Source organism: Salvelinus namaycush, chromosome 38, assembly GCF_016432855.1.
Source record: "Salvelinus namaycush isolate Seneca chromosome 38, SaNama_1.0, whole genome shotgun sequence".
Taxonomy (NCBI): Eukaryota; Metazoa; Chordata; class Actinopteri; order Salmoniformes; family Salmonidae; genus Salvelinus; species Salvelinus namaycush.
In genome coordinates, this window is record NC_052344.1 from 12742551 (window position 1) to 12760058 (window position 17508).

General features: G+C 42.5%; 1 protein-coding gene across 1 annotated transcript in view; it reads right to left on the reverse strand.

The window, feature by feature from the left end:
* LOC120031839 (ankyrin repeat and sterile alpha motif domain-containing protein 1B-like) overlaps positions 1-17508 on the reverse strand; it is a 231310-nt gene that overhangs the window by 111265 nt on the left and 102537 nt on the right. The gene's annotated exons all lie outside the window — the stretch shown is intronic.

Here is a 17508-nt window from a genome sequence, read left to right on the forward strand (position 1 = left end):
CCACTAAAGAGGGGTTACAGCAGCACCTAGATAGTCTTCACAGGTTCTGTCAGACCTGGGCTCTGACCGTTAACCTAAAAAAAACAAATATAATGATATTCCAAAAAAGGTCCGGAAATAAGGATGACAAATATAAATTCTATTTGGACACAGTTCTATTAGAACACACCAAAAACTACACATATCTAGGACTAAATATCAGCAACACAGGTAGCTTTCACATGGCTGTGAATGAGCTGAGAGACAAAGCAAGAAGAGCATTCTATGCCATTAAAAGGAACATCAAAATCGAAATTCCAATTAGAATCTGGCTCAAAATTTTTCAATCAGTTATAGAACCAATTGCTCAATATGGCAGTGAAGTATGGGGTCCACTCTCTAATAATGAATTTACCAAACGGGACAAACATCCAATCGAAATACTTTATGCAGAGTTTTGCAAGACTGTATTGCAAGTACAAAGAAAAACTCCAAATAACGCATGTAGGGCAGAATTGGGCCAATACCCCCTCCTCATTCGAATAGAAAAAAGAGCCATCAAATTTTACAACCATCTAAAAACAAGTGACCCCAAAACATTCCATCACACAGCTCTACAATGTCAAGAGATGAAACAAGAGAAGAGTCCCCTCAGCCAGGTGGTTCTGAGGCTCAGTTCACCAACCCAAACCAACCCCATAGAGCCTCAGGACAGCCCTCAGAAAATCTGGCCCAACCAAATCATCACAAAACAAAAAGAAAAATATATCACCTATTGGAAAGACACCACAAAAAATCTAAGTAAACTTCAATGCTATTTGGCTCTAAACAGACAGTACATGGTGACAGACTATCTGACCACTGTGACTGATAGAAAACTGAGGAAAACATTGACTAGGTACAGACTCAGTGAGCACAGTCTGGCTATAGAGACCGGTCGTCACAGACAAACCTGGCTGCCCAGAGAGGACAGGCTGTGCTCACTCTGCTCCAGGGGAGAGGTAGAGACAGAGCTGCATTTCCTATTACACTGTGACAAATACTCAGACCCAAGAGAATATTTCTTTCCCAAAATTATAATTCAATACAAAGAATTTGAAACTGTAAAAGATGAAGAAAAAATCAAATATTTATTGGGTGAAAAGCCAAAATGTGCAGTTTTGGCAGCCAAATATGTGTCCTCCTGCCACAACCTGAGGGACAGCCAGTGAAAAGTGCAAAGTAATGTTGATAATATTTCCCATCTTGTTTTGTTTTGTCTTTCATACCAGGTCATGTGTCTTCTCAGTCATGTTGACACTGGTCTACTGCCATTGCTTTAATGTATTGTTGTTCTGATTAATATTGTTGTTGTTGTTAATGGTAATCCCATGTCCACTACTACTATTATTATTGCTGTTGGTCCCACCATTTATTTATATATAAATATATATTTTGTATATATATACATATATATTTGATTTTTATTTTTCGATATGTATACTTTGACAATGTAAGTAATAATGAACTTGCCATGTCAATAAAGTCGAGAGAGAGAGAGAGAGAGAGAGAGAGAGAGAGAGAGAGAGAGAGAGAGAGAGAGAGAGAGAGAGAGAGAGAGAGAGAGAGAGAGAGAGAGAGAGAGAGAGAGAGAGAGAGAGAGAGAGAGAGAGAGAGAGAGAGAGAGAGAGAGAGAGAGAGAGAGAGAGAGAGAGAGAGAGAGAGAGAGAGAGAGAGAGAGAGAGAGAGAGAGAGAGAGAGAGAGAGAGAGAGAGAGAGAGAGAGAGAGAGAGAGAGAGAGAGAGAGAGAGAGAGAGAGAGAGAGAGAGAGAGAGAGAGAGAGAGAGAGAGAGAGAGAGAGAGAGAGAGAGAGAGAGAGAGAGAGAGAGAGAGAGAGAGAGAGAGAGAGAACAGTTGATCTAGAAACAGTAGAAAGGACAGCGGAGGTGAACGGGGGTAAAGGAAAAACGATGCACACACGTAGGGAGGAGAGGAGCAAACTACTGTTCAGCCCGGAATCAAAAATGATCCATCCATATAAACACAGCATGAGTCAGATGAAGGAGAGAGAAACCTCAACTTGGATAGACAAATCTCTCTCTCTTTATTCTGTCCTCTGTGTGTGTGTGTCTTACCTCAGGTCACCTCCTAGTGTGAACTAGGCAGCTGTTAATCCATACTGTCAACAGTCCAACTGTTATGGTATTACTGTCGAACCTTGCTACTACCTGGCTTCACATACTGACTCACACGACTGAAATATGCTTACAAGTGCACACCCAGTCTTACAAGTGCACACCCAGTCTTACAAGTGCACACCCAGTCTTACAAGTGCACACCCAGTCTTACAAGTGCACACCCAGTCTGAGACCTGATAGTGCTCCTGTTGCCCCACACAGCATACCTGCATACCTCGCGGTACATGCATAGGCACACGCACACAGGCGTAGTCTTCCTGTTGACAGTTACACACACATTAATACACATACGTTACAGTGGTTAAGTGCTCGCGCGTTCACGTGTGTGTGTGTGAGAGAGAATTGCAGGCCCTTACTGTAATATATTTACAATTCCAGAAACGGAGTTAAACCAACACATAATGGCCTTCTTTTCCATGACCCTCCCACCCACAACAATATTATTCTACCACTCTTACGGGAAAGAGAGAGGGAGAGAAGGATGAAAAGGGATGACGAAATCATTTTCTCCAAATTTTCTCCTCTCTTCCTGTCCTGCCCTCTTCCCTCACTTTTCTCCTCTCTCTTCCCTCACTTTTCTCCCCTCTCTTTCTGTTCTGCCCTCTTCCCTCACTTTTCTCCTCTCTCTTTCTGTTCTGCCCTCGTCCCTCACTTTTCTCCTCCGTCCTGGGCAGGTCTTGTGAGCGATTGCACGCCCCCGCCCCCAGCGGGATTAAAGAGGACACATTTAATTGCTTGTTAACAAATGTTTACGGCGCCGTACTGAGCAGCCACCCGTTTCCTGCCAAGTATAGACCTCCATTACTCTGAGGCTGCTGTCGGAGATACACTGGGCTGGAAGGAGGGAGAGACAGAGAGAGAAAGGAGGGAGAGACAGAGAGAGAAAGGAGGGAGAGAGAGAGAAAGGAGGGAGAGACAGGAGGGAGAGACAGAGAAAGGAGGGAGAGACAGAGAGAGAAAGGAGGGAGAAAATGATGGGGGAACTAAGTGACAGACCGATCACAAGAGGGCAGGGGGTGGAGACTGACCGATCACAAGAGGGCAGGGGGTGGAGACTGACCGATCACAAGAGGGCAGGGGGACGAGACAGACAGATTACAAGAGGGCAGGGTGTGGAGACTGACAGAGTGAAAAAATAAGTAAAGATTGTGTGAGAGAGAGAGATAGAAAGAGAGCATGAGAGAGAGAGAGAGAGCGAGAGAGAGAGAGAGAGAGAGCGAGAGAGAGAGAGAGAGAGAGAGAGAGAGAGAGAGAGAACGAGAGCACGATAGGAAAGTATTATAGCAGTAGATAGGCTGTATTATTCTCAGTGTAGTCTAAGAGGGAACATTGAGTTTCTGGTGCAAGTCAGCAGCAATGACCAATATACCCACATTCACAACTCCCATAATCACAAAAAGATTGCAGTGACCAAAAATCCAGTTGATTCCCCGAACAGTTTTGGCTGTTTCTAGAACTGTGCTACAAGATTGATACACTGACTCTTCACCATGGAATGAAACTGACCAAATGATCAAGGTTTTTTCAAAATACATTTTCTCAACAAAATAATCAACACAATATGAGTTCTGTCAGTCCATAGAGAAAACCCCAGACATGCATGCACATACCGGTAGACATGCACACGCTCAATTTCATTACATTTCTAATATATTGGGGTGTTATCCTGTCTAGGGGGGGACAACATCTGATACAATCTTGTTTATTTTTCTATCTCGGACGCGGCGACTTGTTGAGCTTATTAAAACTACAGAGCAATATCAGACGTGTCTGTCATCCTTTAGATGAAAGGGGCCTGTCTGGCTGCTTTATGAATTATGATTTGCTTTGTTCTGCTGCAGCCTTACGCTAGGCTAATGGTGCTAGGCTAAAGGCGCTAGGCTAGTGGTGCTAGGCTAATGCTACACTAACAAGCTATTTGATGTAAAAAGGTCTTCTAAGTGAGAGACTTCTGCTAATGTAGCAGGAATTCATCGGTCTTATCTGAGCTCTGATGCTTTTGTTAGCGCCCAGAGCTAGTGCCTTAGCTAGAAACATTAAAAAGCCATAACCTAGCCTGCAACAAAGTTCTAGTGTTACATGCTAAAAGCAATACATATCTTCCATTTAAAGTGCTAGCGTCTCGCTAACAAGGAGTAAACAGGTCTTCCATAGCAGCACCAGTCACCTCAGGGGGGAGAATAAAGATGAAAGTAGACTCTTGTTGTTGTGTAGGCTACATTCTTTCATGTGTGATAGCCCTGAGAATCGATCTAGACTACCTAGACCGAAAGGGGAACCACAGGGACTGTGAGGAGATATTGAATTCACACTTTCAATCTTGCTCTATGTATGCTGGGATATCACCACGGCAACCAGTTTATCTCCCACTGGCAGTGGGTAACCCGTTTTGTCGTCGAGCGATGTAAGGAACAAGAGTTCGATTTTTGGGGAATGATATAAAAGAGGCAATTAATATTACATTGCCACACCAGACACACACTCTCTCTTTCAAACACAAATACATCCTGTAGCTAAGTGAATAAAAATACAAATAAAATACACTTAATCCAGAAAAATTAAGAAATATCAGAACGAGCAATTTCAGAGACCGGTACATACATATATATATATATATATATACATATACAGTGGGGAGAACAAGTATTTGATAACTTGCAAAATCGGCAGTGTTTCCTACTTACAAAGCATGTAGAGGTCTGTAATTTTTATCATAGGTACACTTCAACTGTGAGAGACGGAATCTAAAACAAAATCCAGAAAATCACATTGTATGATTTTTAAGTAATTAATTAGCATTTTATTGCATTTGGGGACAGCGAAAGACCTTGTGAAGATGCTGGAGGAAACAGGTACAAAAGTATCTATATCCACAGTGAAACGAGTCCTATATCGACATAACCTGAAAGGCCGCTCAGCAAGGAAGAAGCCACTGCTCCAAAACCGCCATAAAAAAGACAGACTACAGTTTGCATCTGCACATGGGGACAAAGATTGTACTTTTTGGAGAAATGTCCTCTGGTCTGATGAAACAAAAATAGAACTGTTTGTTCATAAGGACCACCGTTATGTTTGGAGGAAAAAGGGGGAGGCTTGCAAGCCGAAGAACATCATCCCAACCGTGAAGCACGGGGGTGTCAGCATCATGTTGCCCTGCCCTCAATCCCATAGAAAATTTGTGGGCAGAACTGAAAAAGCGTGTGCGAGCAAGGAGGCCTACAAACCTGACTCAGTTACACCAGCTCTGTCAGGAGGAATGGGCCAGAATTCACCCAACTTATTGTGGGAAGCTTGTGGAAGGCTACCCGAAACATTTGACCCAAGTCAAACAATTTAAAGGCAATGCTACCAAATACTAATTGAGTGTATGTAAACTTCTGACCCACTGGGAATGTGATGAAAGAAATAAAAGCTGAAATAAATAATTCTCTCTACTATTATTCTGACATTTCACATTCTTAAAATAAAATGGTGATCCTAACTGACCTAAGACAGGGAATTTTTACGAGGATTAAATGTCAGGAATTGTGAAAAACTGAGTTTAAATGTATTTGGCTAAGGCGTATGTAAACTTCTGACTTCAACTGTATACACACATATACATATAAAGGTGTGTTTTGTATGTAAACATTATTAAAGTGACCAGTGTTCAATGACTAGAATACAGTATGTACACCGAATACAGTGCCTTCAGAAAGTATTCCGCTTGACTTATTCCACATTTTGTTGTGTTACAGCCTGAATTCAACATGGATTAAATAACATTGTTTCCTCACCCATCTACACACAATACCACATAAGTACAAAGTGAAAACATGTATTTTTTCATTTTAGAAAATGTATTGAAAATGAAATACAGAAACATCTAATTTACATAAGTATTCACACCCCTGAGTCAATACTTTGTAGAAGCACCTTTGGCAGCGATTACAGCTCTGAGAGCTTTCCACACCTGGATTGTGCAACATTCTTTTCAAAATTCTTCAATCTCTGTCAAATTGGTTGCTGATCATTGCTAGACAACCATTTTCAAGTCTCTCCATAGATTTTCAAAAGATTTAAGTCAACATTTGTAATTTAGCCACTCAGAAACATTCACTTTCTTTTTGGTAAGTAACTGTAAGCAACAGTGTAGGTTTGGCCTTGTGGTTTAGGTTATCGTCCTGCTGAAAGGTGAATTAATCTCCCAGTGTCTGGTGGAAAGCAGACTGAAACAGGTTTTGCCTGTGCTTATCTCCATTCTGTTTCATCCGGAAAACTCCCCCGTTGTTAATGATTACAATCATATCCATAACATGAAGCAGCAACCACCATGCTTGAAAAATTGGAGCGGTTTTGCAGTATTACTTAATGCCTTTTTGCAAACGGCTTCCTTCTTTTCACTCTGTCAATTAGGTTAGTATTGTGGAGTAGCTACAATGTTGTTGATCCATCCTCAGTTCTCCTATCACAGCCATTAAACTCTAACTGTTTTAAAGTCACCATTGGCCTTATGGTGAAAACCCTGAGCGGTTTCCTTCCTCTCCGGCAACTGAGTTAGGATGGACGCCTGTATCTTTGCAGTGACTGGGTGTATTGATACAGCCCCCAAAGTCTAATTAATCACATGCTCAAAGGGATATTCAATTTCAGCTTTTTTAAATTTTGACCCATTTACCAATAGGTGCCTTTCTTTGCGAGGCATTGGAAAGCCTCCTTGGTCTTTGTGGTAGAATCTGTGTTTGAAATTCACTGCTTGACTGAGGGACCTTACAGATAATTGTATGTGTGAGGTACAGAGCTGAGGTAGACATTCACAAATCATGTTAAACACTATTATTGTACACAGAGTGAGTCAATGCATCTTCCTATGTGACTTGTTAAGTACAATTTTACTCCTGAACTTATTTAAGCTTACCATAACAAAGAGGTTGAATACTTACTGACCCATTACATTTCTTTTTTCATTTTTTCCCCATTAATTTGTAAAACATTTTGGAAAACATAATTCCACTTTGACATTATGGGATATTGTGTGTAGGCCAATGAATCTAAATTCAATTAATTTTAAAACCAGGCTGTAACACAGAAAAATTTGGAAATATCAAGGGGTGTGAATACTTTCTGAAGACCCTGTACATGCCTATGGGAATGTGTGTGTGCCCTGAAGATAATATGTGTGGGTTCTGTGCAGTGCCTTCCCATTGGTGGTTTAAAGGTTATCAGTGGGGTCTCTTAATGACACTGCTGGGCCCGGCCAATGTTCATTAAGCATTCAATTAAACCATCCACTGAGTGCCTCAAGGGGAGACAGAGAGCTACGTGTACCACAACATCAGAGGAATGTCGGGCCGTCACTGACGCACTGCTATTCTATTCTCCATAAATTGGTTTTAATCTTTTCTACCTTAACCTGCCCTGTCCGGCCGTACATTGTTTTGTTCTATACTATTGCGTTCTGTACATATCTACTTCTATATCAGTTCGACAACTGTTGTTTTTCTCTTGAAGATCTTTGCCATGCGTTGGTTAGCATAGAAAACCTCGAGCTTTGCCTGATGGTTTGAGATGTGTGAAGGGGTTGGAATGTCCTCTGTGGAAAAGTTCCATTCCTCTCTACTCTACTGAACTGCCCTCTATTCTGTTCTACTGTCAGAGGCTCTAGACATGAGTCACCATAACCTGGAGTCAGTCAGTCCATAAAGACACCTCAGAGGAAGATTACAGAGAGACAAAAGAGAGAGAACGACAGAGGAGTCCTCTTTTGTTCCTCAATACATGTGGGAGAGAAAGATAGAGGGAAGAAGAAGAGACCCATTAGGCAAAAACTGGTTGACTCAACGCTGTTTCCACGTCATTTCAACAAACAAAATTAAATGTAATGACATTGAATCAATGTGGAAAACTGATTGGATTTGCAAAGAGGAATCAACGTAAGGGAACTTCCTCTTTTTTTCACCTAACTTTTAACCTAAATCCAATGACATGGTGAATTGTTCTTGTTGATTTCACGTGTAATTCACGTTAGTTGACAACTCAACCAAATGTAAATGAAAATGAGACGTTGAAATGAGGGGCATACAGGCAGGTCAGTTAGTAATCAGTCTAGGAATGGATGAATCCATACATCAGCCCCAAATACACACACATGATATAGACCAATCAGAACCCTGCTTACTGTAATTACAAAATCATGGACAGAGCAGAAAACGGTGCGGGAAGCGCAGCTTGACAAAACAAATGTTTCTTTAGAGGGAACGTGTGATCAAAAAGGGTCCGGTTCTCTTTAATAAAACTCTTCATTAGAATCTCAGTGGGAGATAACAGCACTGCTTTATTACTGTCTCCGTGCTAGCTGGGGGCTCTCTCTTCCTTGGTGCTCACTCACATCCACAGAATTCACACCCATCTTCCTCGTTGAGATACGCCCCCATTGGAGAAAGCCAATAGCGTCAGTCTTGGTCAGATTTTCATTCTGCTGATGTTATTGTCTGTTGTGTGTGATGATGTCATCTTGTGAAGCGTACCTTTAATTGACTGCCTCATTCAAAGGAGGTGTACACTGTGTGATTTTCTACACCTAGCCACACAGCAGCCAGAGGTAGAGTGCGGTGACAATTGGAGGGGCAGTCATATAATTGAATATAAGTGAGGACAATCAAAGTCCCATAAAACACTGGTCTATTCCGGTCTGTTCAGAACATGGTGTACAGGCCAAGATGGAGGAGTCATGCACAAACATACATACTCGTACATACATGCATGAACATACATACTCGTTTGTACAAATACACACACGCACAGAGGCTAAAAGAGCCACAAGGGACCAAAGGGACGGGCGCTAGAGAGCGTGCTATGGAGTAGACGTGCTGTGCTAGAGCTCCGCTCAATTTTGAAACAAATTAGTATTTATCTTAACCTCTCACAACCTATAACTTCAAACAAATATGACAAAGGGGAAAGGCACCAAAAAAGGGGGCGCTAAACAAGATAATTGGAATGAGATAGACAACGAACCAATTTCAACGTCGCCGACCCACGAGGAGCTAGCTGAAGAGGCTAGCTTCCAAGAGTTCCCCACAGATCCTACTCAACGTGACATACTGGCTGCCATAAACGCACTAAGCAAGAAGGTGGACACAAGGTTGGCTGATATCTCAAAGAGTATTGGGACTTTGGCCGAAACTGTGAAGGCAACTACGAGAAGGGTGCACGAGGTTGAGCAGACGACAGTCGATCACGAGGCCAGACTACAGGACATAGAGAAACAGTGCGCAACGTTCAAAAATGACAACAAAACCCTGAAGGCCCGACTGGAAATGCTCGAATCGCATTCAAGACGCCAGAACATCCGAATATGTGGGATCCAGGAGGACACTGAGAAAGGGAAACCCACTGAATTTGTCTCGGAGCTGATACCGGCATTGCTGGGGAGTGAACACTTCAAAACGGCCATCCTGATCGACCGCGCACACAGATCACAGGCAACGAAGCCGGCCAAGGGCGGGCCACCAAGGCCATTCATTGTAAGGCTGCACTATCCCCACACCAGAGGTCTCATCCTCAAGCTGGCTAGTCAAAAGTTCCCCCTTAACTACAACGGAGCCAGGGTGTCTTTCTACCCAGATCTTACCTTGGAGGTGAGGAACCAACGGAAAGAGTATGATGAGGTACGCAACAAATGCAGGGCGGCCAACATCCGATATGGATTCCTCTTCCCAGCCCGGTTTAAGGTGACAGTCGAGGGATCAACACGTACGTTTGACAACGCAAAAGAGGCCGATCTGTTCTTGACAAGCAAGCTCCCCGGCTGAGGATACAGAACGGCTGTGCCAGCCGGCTAAATGGCCAAATACAGGCCAGGAATGGGTTTGAATTGAATTTCCGGCCTATGTCTTTTCGATCAGAAGATCAGAAATTGGGACTTATAGGATAGGTGAGATGTTGTGGCTAATATAGCATTGTTTGGCATGTCATGTTTTGGCGCCACTCACCCCCTAACGTGAGAGTTAAGTTAAGTGTTATTTAATATTAGTTTATATGCGGAGCATCTATAGACGACGAGTTAGTTCAAGCTGTATGTCTAGACACCCTAAGGTTTGTGTGTTAGCCAAGGAGTGCTTCGTTTGGGGAAGTCACTCAGTAAAGGGATGGGAGGGGGGATGGGGTCTGTGTTTTATGTTCACGTTTATTAATACAGGTGGCATGACAAGCTCCCGTACGGCGGGACGTTTTTCTTCTGGGTTTTGTATGACAGCAGCAATTTGCTTTAAAATAAGAAATGCCACATAGTGACCGAGCACAGAGTAGACCAGGTGGAATAAAGATAGTCAGCTGGAACTGTAATGGATTAGGGCATGTCGTGAAACGAGCTAAGGTTTTTTCTCATCTTAAATCACTGGGTGCTGACATAGTGCTTCTTCAAGAAACTCATATTAAACGCTCGGCGCAGGCCAAGCTACGAGTCAGCTGGATCGGTCAGATATACCAGTCTAACTTTGATGCAAAAGCGAGAGGGGTAGCAATCCTGATAAGGAAAAACATTCCTTTTGTTTACTCAACCTCGATTTCAGATCCTAATGGTCGGTATATTATTGTTGCTGGTACACTGAATTCAAAACCAATAACCTTGGTCAATTTATATGGACCCAATTTCGATGATCCATTATTTTTTCAAAGGGTATTTAAGGCCATACCAAATATCTCGGATACAAGTGTTATTGTTGGAGGTGACTTTAACTGTACGTTAGATCCTCTTTTAGATAAACAGCTATCAAGGTCACTTCAACAATCAAATGCCAGTGTCTGTCTAAATACATTGATGACAAACCTTAACATTGTCGATATTTGGAGACTGACGCACCCAACAGACAGGGATTATTCTTTCTTTTCATCAGTTCATAAATCATATTCCAGAATTGACTATTTCTTGTTGGACTCCAAACTAATTTCAGCAGCTGAGTCGGTTACCTATCACCCCATTCTAATTACGGACCACTCTCCTCTGTCCATGGTGCTGAAACTCGACAATATGTCGACAGGTCGGCGACCGTGGCGCTTAGACGCATACCTGTTGAAAGATGAGGCTTTTTGTCAGTATTTGAAGGAGCAGATTGCCTTTTTCCTCAGAACTAACGACACGGGGGATGTTGACGACTCCACCCTTTGGGAATCTCTAAAGGCTGTGATTAGAGGTTACATTATTTCTTATACATCAGAGAGGAAGAAACGTGCCAATACTAGGCTGAGAGAAATTGAAAGAGAGTTAGGGGAACAGGAGAACGTTTTTAGGACAAATTCCTCATATACAGTCCTTGAGAAGATCACAAAGTTAAAATATGAATATAATACCATCCTTTCGAAACGGGTGGGCTCTTTACTTGCTAGGACGCAACAAAGTTATTTTGAACTGGGGGACAAACCACATAAATTATTAGCAAGACAGCTAAGGCATGTACAGGCATCTAGAGCTATTCACAAAATAAAAGACAAGAAGGGTAAAATAGTAACAGATCCGCAGGACATTAATAAATGCTTTGCGCAGTTTTACTCAGAGCTATACCAATCAAAATGCGATGCTACTGATCCACAAACTATGGAACGCTTTCTCGCTGAATGTGAACTTCCTAAACTAGACAGGGGGGCAGCTGCTGCACTCGATGCAGGGATAACCTTAGAGGAAATTAACACAGCGATAGCACAATTTACAAACAGCAAGGCCCCTGGGCCCGATGGATATGTAATAGAATTCTATAAGAAGTACTGCGCTAGTCTATCTCCACTTATGTTACGAATGTTTCAACAATCAAAAGAAAATGCCAAACTCCCGCAAACACTGTATGAGGCTACAATAGCCCTGATCTTGAAAAAAGATAGAGATTCCGTGGAGATGTCGTTGTATCGCCCCGTGTCGTTACTCCCCATAGAAAACAAGGTGTTGACAAAGATATTGGCAAACCGATTGAAAAAATATATTTCCGACATCATACACCCTGACCAGACAGGTTTTATCCCGGGCCGACATATATACTACAATTTGAGACGCCTTTTCAACGTAATGTATCATGATCATAAAGTTGAGGCAGTGGTAATAGCTCTTGATGCAGAGAAGGCGTTTGATCAGATTGAGTGGAAGTATATGATGTCGGTTCTGGAGCATTTTGGGTTTGGAAAGGAATTTATTAATTGGATAAGAATTATTTATGCACACCCAATGGCCTCCGTGGTGACCAATCAGGAAATGTCGCAGTCATTCCGCCTGTTCAAGGGGTGCCGACAGGGGTGCCCTATTTCGCCTGCTCTCTTCGCTATAGCCATGGAACCCCTTGCTACTCGCATTCGGGCATGTCCCGATATAGCTTCTGTTAAAATAAAAGACACACAGCACAAAATTTCCCTATATGCAGACGATGTTCTTTTGTTTTTGTCCAAGCCTAAAACTTCTATTCCACCCTTACTTAACTTGATAAACACATTCGGCTCCTTCTCTGGATACAAGATAAACTGGCAAAAAAGTGAGTTGATGCCAATATCACGGCCTGTGGATATGCAATTTCTGCAATCTACCCCGTTTAGAACAGTGAGGGACAAGTTCACAAGCCTTGGCATTGTAGTGACAAGAGACCTTGATCAGCTATTGAAAGCGAATTGGGACATGAAAATATATCAGCTTAAACAAAATATAGATTTTTGGAAAACTCTGCCTATTTCCTTGGTTGGTCGTATAAACGCTATTAAAATGGTTGTCCTACCCAGGTTTCTTTACCTCTTCCAATGTCTACCCAATTTCATACCACAAAGCTACTTTAAGAAACTGGATTCAATAGTAACTCCATTTTTATGGGATAACAAGGCAGCCAGAATTGCAAAGAAGCATTTATGCAAGTACAAGATAGAGGGGGGCTTTGGCCTTCCTCACTTCAAACTGTATTATTGGGCTGCTAATCTGAACATTGTGTCTTTCTGGAGGGAAAGTTTACCTGCGATGAGACAGAAGGATATGCCTTCATGGCTTTTGATTGAGCAGGCCTCCTGTCAACGTTCCTCACTCCCTGTACTTGTTAATAGCCCATCATATGTGAAAAAAGCCACTTATGACTCCAATCCAGTCATTTGTCATACGCTTAGGATCTGGAAACAGATTAGGGATTTTCTTAACATACCCACTGTTTACATAGACAGCCCGATTAGCCTGAATCATGCTTTCCACCCTGCATTGGATGATGTGGTGTTTTCACAGTGGAGGGAGAAGGGGCTCACAACAATTGGTAATCTATACATAGATGGTCAGTTAGCTTCATTTCAACAACTACAGGCAAAGTTCAACATGCCAACAACACATTTTTTCAGATACCTCCAAATCAGGAATTTCTTAAGGACACATATCCCACAGTATGGCATGAAGCCAAATAGTCCTACATTAGATAGCTTGATCCTTGTCAAACCCCATTCAAAAGGGTCGGTCTCTAGACTGTATGATGTGCTACAGGCCCACATAGAGGTATCCACAGACACCATTAAAAGGGCTTGGGAACAAGAACTTGGTTCAGAAATCTCAAATGAGGACTGGATAGAAGCTCTCAGGAATATAAACCACAGTTCAGTGAATGCCAGACACAACCTTGTACAGTTTAAGGTGATTCACAGGTTACACTACTCAAAGGTAAAACTGCATAAAATATTCCCGGACACCTCACCACTGTGTGAGAGGTGCAAGCAGGAGGAGGGGACGTTGACCCACTTATTCTGGACATGCCCTAAATTACATGCTTACTGGGCTCTCATTTTTGATTACTTATCTAAGGCCTTTGATAGAGTTCTAGCCCCAGACCCATTGATCGCTCTGTTTGGTACAGTTGATGGGAATAACCAGGAAGGGAAAGCTGTCTCTCTTTGTACTCTATTAGCCAAAAGGCTCATATTGCAATTTTGGAAATTGGAGACTGTACCTACCTTTGAAATGTGGTTACGGGATTTAGGGAATGTAATACATATGGAAAAGATTCGATACAACACCTCAAATAGAAGTCCATTATTTTACAAAATATGGCAGCCGATACTGGATAAATGGTCTAGTCCCGCTTCATAACTGGGCTGACGATCTGCTGCTACTCTGTGCTGTACTACACTCAATATTTATTTTTGGCTTAACTACACTGCTTGTAATGACTATATGCTGTCTTCTTATACATGTACCACCTAATAGGATTTTGTTTTATTTTGTGTATGTGTGAGTTAACTTTTGTTTTGTCCTCTAAAGTGGCCATCCCATTCAACTGTACAATGAATGTCATTGTTTGTATTGCGGTCTTTTTTACTTTATTTTTATTGGAAAATAATAAACATATTATAAAAAAATAAAAATAAAAATAAAAATAAAAAAAGGGACCAAAGGGATTGATGGTGTGTGTCCAGGATTAATGGCGGTCTTTGGAGTCCTTGCTGCCCGTGTGAGTTCTTATATTTATTTGTCCTGTTTCGCTGCATGTACAACTGCGTAACCTATACGAGCGCGAGGTGTGAAATGGTAATGTGTTTTTTACATATCCCAACTCCCCCCCGAGACACCCTCGGAGAGTAGGGCCACGGCCATGTGTGTCTGTGCTTGTATGTGTGGTTGCTGAATTTGTGTGTGTGTTTGTTTGTTTGTTTGTGTGTGTGTGTGTGTGTGTGTGTGTGTGTGTTTGTTTGTGTGTGGGAGGGGGGTTGTGAATTTGCACACAGATTTGTAAAAGTGCATTCTCTTTGAATCAATCAATCAAGCCCACTGAGATAAAGACGGCCTTGAGACAAGGAGGAGGAAGGGCTTGTTTCTGGATGGGGCCATAGGCTTTCACTTATTCAATGATGTCTGATTAACTCTAGGAAGGGCGTAAGAAAGAAAGGAAGGAATCTTTAAGAAAGAAGGAGGGGCAGTTTTAGGTGTTCTAAAATAAGACAGCAATCAACCACACCACTGTAGACTTCATATTTACATTACAGCACTTCCTGTGCACACATAGTTGATTTACATCCTGTTTACCTGACCTTGTGGTGAAAAAAAGAGAAGTAAATGAAGTTTAAGCCCACTGCTGTACAGTATGTTACTGTTGTCCTTCTGTCAAAAGAAAACAAATCCAGGCTTACACAGGAAAGTGCGCACACACACACTAAGGCTGCTGCAGTCACCTGCTGCTGCAGTGTTGACATGCCAGAGGGAACATCTCTGCCTACCATAGCAAAACTAGCAAAACGTTACATAAAGGTTCTTCTGAAACATCCACTCTCCCACCTACAGATGCTAATGCTACTCCCGCTATAAATAGCCAGCTTTCTGCCGACCACCCACGCAGGTGGCTTACACCTACCCTGTAGCAGAGGGGACGTTGTGTAAATGTTTGGTCAGTGTTGATCCAGCGTTGAGCAGCTGTTTGGCTAGCACAGGAGAGCTTTTGAAAAATGAGAGAGGGATGGAGGCAGGAAGGTAGGAAGGAGACATTTTATGGTTGGGCGGAAACATGTATTTACTTTTCACTCTGGCTTTCAATCTCCCCCTTCTCTCCCTCTTCTGCTATAGTTTGTATCTCTTTTTCTCACCATCTCTCTCCTCATACTCCCTCTTTTTTCATTCTCTTTCACTCATTCACTCTCTCCTCTTCGATAATGCCCCCCTTCTCTCTCGCTCCTCCCTCTCTCTCTCCATCTCTCGCTCTCCACTTGATGTATCCAGCTGTAAATGTATAAGCCGCATGTGCTTTCTGTTGCCACGGCAACAACACAAGGGACCTTATGAAGCTAATAAGTAGAGAACAGGAGGGGAGAGGAGGAAAACCTAAAAAAGAGCGCATAAAAAAAAGAAGGAAAATGGGCGCAGATCTATTCCTGGAGTTGGACCTGGGGGCTGTTGACGGATAGAGGGATGCTGGCGAAAGAGGAAGAGAGAGAGCAAGAGGCAGAGAGAGCGAGATAGACAGTTGTTTCTCTGGTGGCGCATTGTGATGTATCAGATTTGATGTGCCAGCCATGTTTGGAAACTTCCAGATCCACTACACGCAAAGGGAAGAGGAAGGAATAAGTTGGATAAAAATTCCCAAAAAGAGTGAAAATCTCTAGGGAAAAGACAATTTCATAGGGGCTAATTGGCTGTTTCCAGTATTTGTCAAATTAAAAGCTACAAAAGCTATATAAATGGAGCTGACATGATCCCTCATTCTCTACAAGTCATGCTACATCTCAGCATTGCTTGTTTTGTCACATAAACGGGTATTAGGTGAACTATTAGAATTTTTGCAACCAGGAAATGACGGAGCGATTTCTGTATATTGTACCTTTAACTGCATGTACAACTGGGTAACCTGTACGACTATGGGGTGTGAAATGGAAATGTCCCCTGAGACACCATGGGAGAGTGGGGTCACAGCCAGGGATGTGCAGCTAGCCTCTGATCTGCTTCTTCATAAATAACCAAATGAGACGTGATACACACAAACGCCTGATAATCATCTCTGTTTCACATACAAAAAGATAAACACATACACACACTTGATCACGGTCTCTCTCTCTCTCTCTGAATACAACTATGGAGAAAGAGAAGGACATACTGTTCTCCTCTCTTCTACTCTCTCCTCTAGTCACCTCTCCCCCTGTCTCCTCTCTGGTGAGATGTGGGTGGGTGACAGCCACGTCACCTGGTAATCATCACTGCGACACACAGGAAATAGAGAGTAAACTCACACACACAGGCTAGACGCCGTTGCCCACGGCCAGGGGGAAGGGTGTTAGGTGTCTGCGTGTGTTGCAAGACTTACAGTAGGTCCTTAAAAGTGGGAGTGTCTTGATTCTATTGATAACTAATTACTACACTTGAGGACGGTCTATTAAACTCAGGTGAGGTTAGCTTATTACATGAGCTCATTCTGTACCATGGTATTGTTGAATACTTGTTTCTGATTGGCTTGAAGGGCATTCTAGAGTGTGCATTATTTCCCTATAACGCATAGTATACAGCATTTGCACGGTAGAATTCAATGGCTATTAATCATTCTTACATGTTCTATGTTTGAGCTGCTATTGAAAGCAACACCACACATACATACACACACGCACATACTTACAGACACGCACACACACACTCACTGATGCACGCACGCACGCAGGCAGCACAGCACTGTTTGTGTACAGTAGATCTGAAATGACTAGACAGGTCTAAACGATAACATTGCATTCCCACCAGTTGGAGGGCAAGGTGAGGTTGGTTCAATATTTCTTACGTTACATCTTTCTATTCCTCTCAGATCTACAAGAACATCTACAAGAGGTGGATAGAGGGTAGAGGTCGGTTTGACTTTGGATGACACCCATGTAAGGTGGAAGGTCCAGAGAATGATGTTGGATG